The sequence below is a fragment of the Dermacentor silvarum genome, chromosome 8, assembly GCF_013339745.2.
Source record: "Dermacentor silvarum isolate Dsil-2018 chromosome 8, BIME_Dsil_1.4, whole genome shotgun sequence".
NCBI classification, from domain to species: domain Eukaryota; kingdom Metazoa; phylum Arthropoda; class Arachnida; order Ixodida; family Ixodidae; genus Dermacentor; species Dermacentor silvarum.
In genome coordinates this window covers 25,637,308-25,644,753 of record NC_051161.1, presented here as the reverse complement: position 1 = coordinate 25,644,753, position 7,446 = coordinate 25,637,308, and positions in this window count along the sequence as shown.

Genomic DNA, 7,446 nt, shown 5'->3' with positions numbered 1-7,446 from the left:
TCACAATTTTGCGAAAATTTGTACAACTAATTAAATAAAAGTATGGGACTTTACGTGCCAAAACCACGATCTGATTATGAGGCACGTCATAGTGGGGGACTCCCGAATAATTTGGACCACCTGGGGTTCTTTAACGTGCACCTAAATCTAAGTACACGGGTGTTTTCGCATTTCGCCCCCATCGAAATGCGGCCGCCGTGGCCGGGATTCGATCCCGCAACCTCATGCTTAGCAGCCCAACACTATAGCCACTAAACAACCACAGCGGGTCATTAATATATATATATATATATATATATATATATATATATAAACATATGATGGCCCTAAATCAAAACTGTCTTTTCAAAAGTCGGTATATTTTAGCTTTCTCTCCTAAATGCAACAAATGTAATTCAAATCAGTTCCGCGGTTGTCTCATGAGAGCGTTCCTGCCTTTCATGTGAATTTGAATAGCGAATTCGGCGTTCGACCCGAGGCAAATACGTTTTCTTGAATTTATTTATTTATTTAGTGAGAAGATATAAGACACGCACACGTAACTTCAGATAGGCTATATATATATATATATATATATATATATATATATATATTTATATACTGCGGCTTTACGACAAAAAAACACAATCTGATTGTGCCAGAGAATGAATCCTGAGGTGCAGAGGCGAGTCGGCGAGCAGCTGTAGCGACCTCTTTCTTTCGCCGAGGAAACACGACGACAAACACGACGGTGATGAAACGTGCAACAAATGCCACGAGAATTGCGCTCATTGCAGCAGCACGAAACCGCAAGAGCGCCGCTGCATGCAGTTTCCGAAGTCACGACAAGACTTATTTATGGTAAACATAAAAGACCGTCACTGCAGCGTTTTCACTATTTCGGTGACAATAACCTGGACTGGCTGTTTTTCGTTAACACCGGGGAAACGGTAGACATTACACGTCCTTTAATTGGTGCTCCGCGCTGGCGATCGATGCTATATAGAGATAACGCGATAGAAACGACCTCCTTATTCTGATCCACCCACCTCTACTTGCGCCTTCTTTCTTAATTCCTCGCGAGGCCTCACGCTTCGCCTGGTAACGCTGTGAACTTGGCACGGTTTCTACGAAAGGCGTCCGGCGTTGATAAACACTGCGGACAAGGAGGCACTGAACAACAACGAAAGGACGTAACTTCGCTTGCTTTTCCGAGACGATTATCTCTCAACAAGGTGTAAGGCAACAACAACTACAACTAGAAAAATAAAAATAAAAAATGGAATTGGAAGTAGAGCAATAGACACTTCTTCCTTTAGCTCCCTATGCCATTGCGAAATTAGAGGCCTGCGTCAGCGCTGTTTTGAGCCGATAACCAAACGTGTGACACGCATGTCGATTTCCTCTTACGTCACGGCGATGACGCGTCACGCAGTGAATATCAGCATTCCCAACACTCACGTTGCTTCGAGACAGCATCAAGACCCTTATCTTCTCTTAAGGAGCCGTCTGGCGCGATTGGCCACGTACCGCCTAGGTAGATCGCCTAGATTGTTATCGTCAGTGGCCGACACCCCAACGGCCGCTAATCAAGAAATAATCTTACGTAAAATAAGTTTTTTGGGGGAATGCCTGCGTTCGGCAATAAGTTTCCCACGTTAGCACTGTCTGAAGATCAGATGCCAGCCAAACAAGAAATTCTTTTACGTAAGATAAATTTTGGAAAGCCCCACATTCACAGGCAAGTTCTTGGCACGGTTCGTAAGAGCAGATTGCAGCTAATTGTGATGGGAAACGTAGTAGCGAAGGCAGTTGGCCAATGGCAAACACAAATCACGAACAAAAAGCTTCACGAATTCAGCTGCAGTTGTTACTAGGAGAGAGAATTACGCGATTAAAGGAAGGAAAGGGGGGGGGGGGGGCGTATAGAAAAGAGGGCGGCTAATTTGTGGCCTAGATATTACGCAAGTCTCGTATAGTATCCCTAAGTTGCCGAACCGTGGGAACCGGCTGGCGTGTCGACAGCATTTGTATAACGTCACTGGTTCTGGGCGCACGACAACGTAACTATTTGCGACGTTACAAACGAGAGGGCTGTCGTCAGGAACATCGCTAATGCAGCAGATCACGCTCGCTGCTCGCGACGTCATTCGGCGCGCGTGATGCAATTACGGGATAATGTCGCCGAGTCGTCCTTCGCCTCTTTCTTTTATATTTAGTATCATCCATCCGGGATGACGTCAACAGGACGCGAAGTTGTTTGCCGCGGAAGACCGGGACGAATAGCGGCCACAACGGAATTAGTTGACCAGCCGAACGTGTTCGCTCGAGGCGCTATGTTTGGATCGCGGTCACCATCGTCTCCACGATGCCCGGTTTCCCACGTCGGTTACGCAATGGTCTCCTGCGGTTAGGAAGATGCGCGTCGCGCAATGAGCGTGGGAAACACCCGATCCCGCGGTTTCTTTCGCCAGCTGAAAGCTCGGCGACGACACGCACATGAAAGCGAGTTATCAATCCGATAGGTTTTTGTTCATATACGCTTTTACGCACGTTTTTTTTTTTTTTTTTTTTTCATCCTTGTCGCCAAAGCCGACAGCAAGGCTTCACTACGCTTAGTTGCCATACATTTCGCTCTTGTTTTCTTTCAGTCTTTTTTTCTTTTTTTACTGAATTATCCGCCACTGACTCCTTGAAACGTGAGCTTGTCCCGTGTCTGGCGTCCGTCATCATAAACTCAAAGGCAAACTTTTTACGCACGTGTTGCGATCTATGTCAAGCGAAGCTTTCATAAAGGGGTGTAATTAAACGCTATATACCTAAACACGATGAGTACTATTGTCATTATTCAGCACCCTATGGAACGTGTAATCACATGGGATGTTTATGCACCACACAGGTGCCAACTTTCTTCTCACTCAATGTTTATATTCAGGCGCTAAACGGTTCACAATCACCCTATATGCCGAAAAGCAAACACCAAATCAGGCAAATGCATACCGTGAGACATCGACGCAGCGTCGACACGCGGACGAAGGCTATCTATGATGTTACTCGAGGGAGAAAAGTTCACCGACGATTACGATCTGGAAAAGTAAGACGCATTTAACACAGCAGCTTCTTCATCACCGATGGTTTAAACATTGATTTACACAAACATTGAATTTAAAAAATGGTGTAAGGAAACTTCATATTTAAAGGTCCTCTCAAATGCCACGCTACCGGAACGTCGGGCAGGCATTTCCCTGGACGTTTTCCTACCTGGGGTCTCTCGTGCACCCGCAGGAGCATAAACAACCGCGGTTTTGGACTTAGAGACCCGCATTGCCTCGTCAACCATCGTCTCCCATAACCTAGCGCGCCTAAGGTCCCTAGATAAAACAAGTTAGTAAACTTGTTTTATCAAGGGACCTTAAGCGGGCCGCTACGCGCGCGCCCTCTGCCTGCAAAGCGCGCCGAGCGCTGCACCGCGCAACAAACACGGCATTTTCCTCAGTTAACGAAGACACGTTTATTTGCCTCCGGCTATACACCAAACAGATCGCAAAAGTCTGGTACCAGGTGGTGCGAGAAGCAAAGAGGCTCCCGCACGCCAAGGGTGAAAACACAGAAAAGGGCGCCGCTAATACGTCGCCTGCGACACGATGTAAACACAGTGTGAACCGCGACACGCAGCTAAGGGAAAAAAAGTGTCCCCGCGGCTATGCTGTGTACTCTCACGATGACAAATGGGCCCGCTCCAGAGAGATTCGCCGTCCATCACCGCAAGCTGCACCGCACTTAGCTGCCGATAAGCGCGGTTTGGCTTAGCACGACCACGCACGGACACTATATATAGGTACAGCCTTCGGCTGCGTTGGGGTTGAAATGTTGCACCGCCTTGAAAAAAAAATTAGCATAAGCATTTGGCGAAACAGCTGCGAACCAATGTTTTCGTACACATATAGATTTCAACTGAATCAGGCTAGTCTACTTAGACATGGAGAATCTCGGAGTGCTAAAGTCTCTCCATAAGCGTATTTCGAACTGCACGACATGCATTACTATGCCATAGAGAAAGCAGGATGGCGTACACCGCGATGATCAAGTCCCAATTTATTTACCTAATGCCACACTTTTCTTTGTGCAACATCAGATAGTTTGAAATTATCATCTAAATAATAAGTATGATATATTTATTGCCGGATTATGATTTCCGATTCATACATTTCGTACGATCTCATCCTTCCCCCCGACCAACCGACCAATTATAACGGCTGGCTTGTCGTCCAGCCCCCGGTAGTGGGTGAGCGCGATTAATTGATGAAAAAGCAGGCAAGCAAAAATAAGATGGTCGTTACAATTTTATCATATGCACTTATCGCTTTCATTTCAACTTGTAATGTTCACCTTTCAACAGCACTCACTTTATAGCATCCCTGAAAAATTTGGTTTTGATTACACCTTGGAGTAATTCATGCACCCATTTATTGTCCAATCCCCCATATATGTGGGCATGAGCCGCACGTTCATTGGACAACAACACTTAGATGGTGGTCTTAGCAGTGCGAGAGTGCTGCTGTCGCAGTGATTGAGTTCAGAGCCGAATGAATCCTAATTTCCTAATTTCATCACCCCCCGTCACCCCCCCCCCCCCTTAATCCCTTAATGTTTGCCGTTTTTGAGTGCGCTTTCCTTACCTTGGCACCTTATTCTTTTACTTTAGTGGTCCACCGGTTATCGGCGCTATGCATTACATGGCCTACCCAGCTCCATTTATTTCTTCTAATGTCAACTAGAATATCGGGTGTGCGTGTTTGCTCGCTGATCCACAGCGTCAACCTTTCCCTTTCCTCAAGAACCACTTACTACTACTACATCACTTTCTCCCTGTCTCTCAACGTTAGGCCTAACATTTTATTGCGATATCAATTATATATGGACACTCCAAAGCAGATTTCTGCCATCGGCGTCGCCGTGAGGTTCCGTATGACGTCAACGGCGATGAAATCGTCGCCGCGCTCCGGACGCTGTATGCGCGAGTGAAAGGGCGCTTTCACGGGGAGCGAACGCACGTCGGAGAGCAAACGCGCGTTCTGCGCCGTGCTCCCTGAAGGGCTGCAGAATTAAGCGTCTCTTTCCTCCTTTCCATATATAGAGAGCAAACGCAACTTTTTCCGCCGCGACAAAGGCTGTGGGGGGACGGGAGGGAGGGGTGGCAACGTTTAGCTGTGGCACCATATACGTATTTATATATGTGATAACGGCATGAACTGAACGAACCAGTCTGTACTGCGCATGTTCCGCGATAGTACCACTACAAGCAAGTCATCGATAAGCCACCCACCTCGCCTACATATACTCCTGTGTTTTGTGCAATAAAGACTTCTTGCAAAGGCTGCTGCGGCGTCTACACGTCGGTTACTACAATATAAAAACGCCGCGCGCGTTCGGTGCGAACGCGGGCAAAACGCCGACGGCGTCGACAACAGTTCTGCGCGTTGCTGGTGCTGCTGCATGTCCAAGTTTATACAGCTGATAAAACTACTATCCTTACTCCGTATAGCTCTCTACTAATTTGCTATCGCAATTGGTGCTTCGCCTTTCGGGTGAAACTGCGACAAATTTTTCGTTCCATCGCTTTTGCATGGCCCTTAGCTTGTTTGGGGTTTAACAAGGAAGCTCGAGAACAAGTTAAGGATGGACATGAATACTATTGCATAATTGGAAACGAACGGCTATTTCACTACGCCAGTTACTATCAATAAAATCAATCAATTCTATCATTGTTCTACCAATTATTTCATTGTTCTTGACGTTGGCATGACGGAGAGAGAAAAACAAGAGGTCCCAAGAATAGCAGTATAGTTTGTGCGTTGATTGAGCTTAAAAAATCAATGATGAGAAAGATAAAGAGTTTCTTATGGTAAACTTAGCTACAAAAGAAGTAATGCGGAATTTACCCAAAGCTCAAAAACAAAATTTATTCCTGAGAGCTTTGATAAGAATTTGTCAACATCGTTCCACGCTCGAGGACTGCGTTTCCCGGTGACACAGGTAAACAACTTTGACATTTGTTTTCCTCCGTCGACGTTACAGTTGTCAGTTTTAAAAAGTCGACTGCGGTGGATCCAGTTCACAGAAAATAAAACCCGTCCCGCTGTGTGCAGACATCCACTTCCACGATCACGGCACCATGACATTACTGTGCCCAGTGCCCGATCTGGGATGTTTAAAAAGTTCTGCCTTAGCCAGACGCTCGAGAATCAGGGAGGCTTCCGCAAACTGCGTTGTTACCATGCGCGCCGAGCCCGTTCTGAGTATCGGCGAATCAGAACGCTCACTCAGCCAAGGTCATCATTATGAGACCATCGCGGCAGCCACGGTCGCTCCAGGAAGATAACACAATCAGCCTTCAAGCCGTCGCCTTGGATTCGAGTGATCTTGGCCGCGCGACCCTGACCGTCAACACGGGTGTCCCATCAACACTGCGACGACTCACGCGTACGATTCAAGGCTATCCACTACATGTGCATAACCTTACTTTTCAGGGTTTCGCGCTCGCAGGGTAATTAATAATGGATATTGGAATGTTTTACCTCGGGAAGCAGCATACTTGGCACGGTAAATGCATTAAAGCGAAGAAGTCGACACTGAATACGAAGAGAACGAGCCGGGCAGGAGCTGACTTGGAGTGAGTGAGAAATGAATTCAGTTGTGATCATTGGATCGAAATCTTCCGCACTATCAAATGACCTTTCTGTGCTCAGCTCACTGACGGCTGTGATCAAAACGTTTTAGGAGTTAGACAACTTCAGAGACGTCGCATCAAGTTCCCAGGCCTGGAATCGCACAACCGGATTTCAATCGTACAGCCTCTAAGTTATCCGCCAAATCTCGTGCCTCTGAATCTGTAGCGATCGCTCGCACCATGAGATGTAAGGTACGGTTAACAACCGTGATTAGAGAAGTTTCAAGGCACATCAACCTCAAAGAGAGTGCAAGCTTTAAGTATGGAACATTTCGGTCGCCTGGAAGTTTTCTCCCGAAATCATACTAATATCGTCTGTGCAACTTGCTACGTACCTTACTTGCGTATAGATTTCGTACGGATTTCACTCTTTCCAATACGTCATAAGAGCACGCAGGAAATCTGGGACTTTGTAAGGTTGTGCCGCCGACGTCTGGCTTCGAACGAAAAAGGACCAATACGGTTCAATCGCCGTGTTCGTGAGTACTTTTGTCTTACTTGTATCAACCATATCGCTTAAAAAAATAAACTGTCAGCCCTTCCACTGGGGTGGAGATGGAAGACCAGCGAAGCTGTACTATGGTGGGAATTTTGTATTTCCAATTACGACTATTAAGATTTAATGGTGTAATTCGTTATTTTCGTGTAATTCGTTATTCGTTATGGTGTAATTCGACAGACTGAGGAGGCGCTTGGTGGGATGGGGTAGGTGGCACTTGCTGGGATGCGTCTTCGGG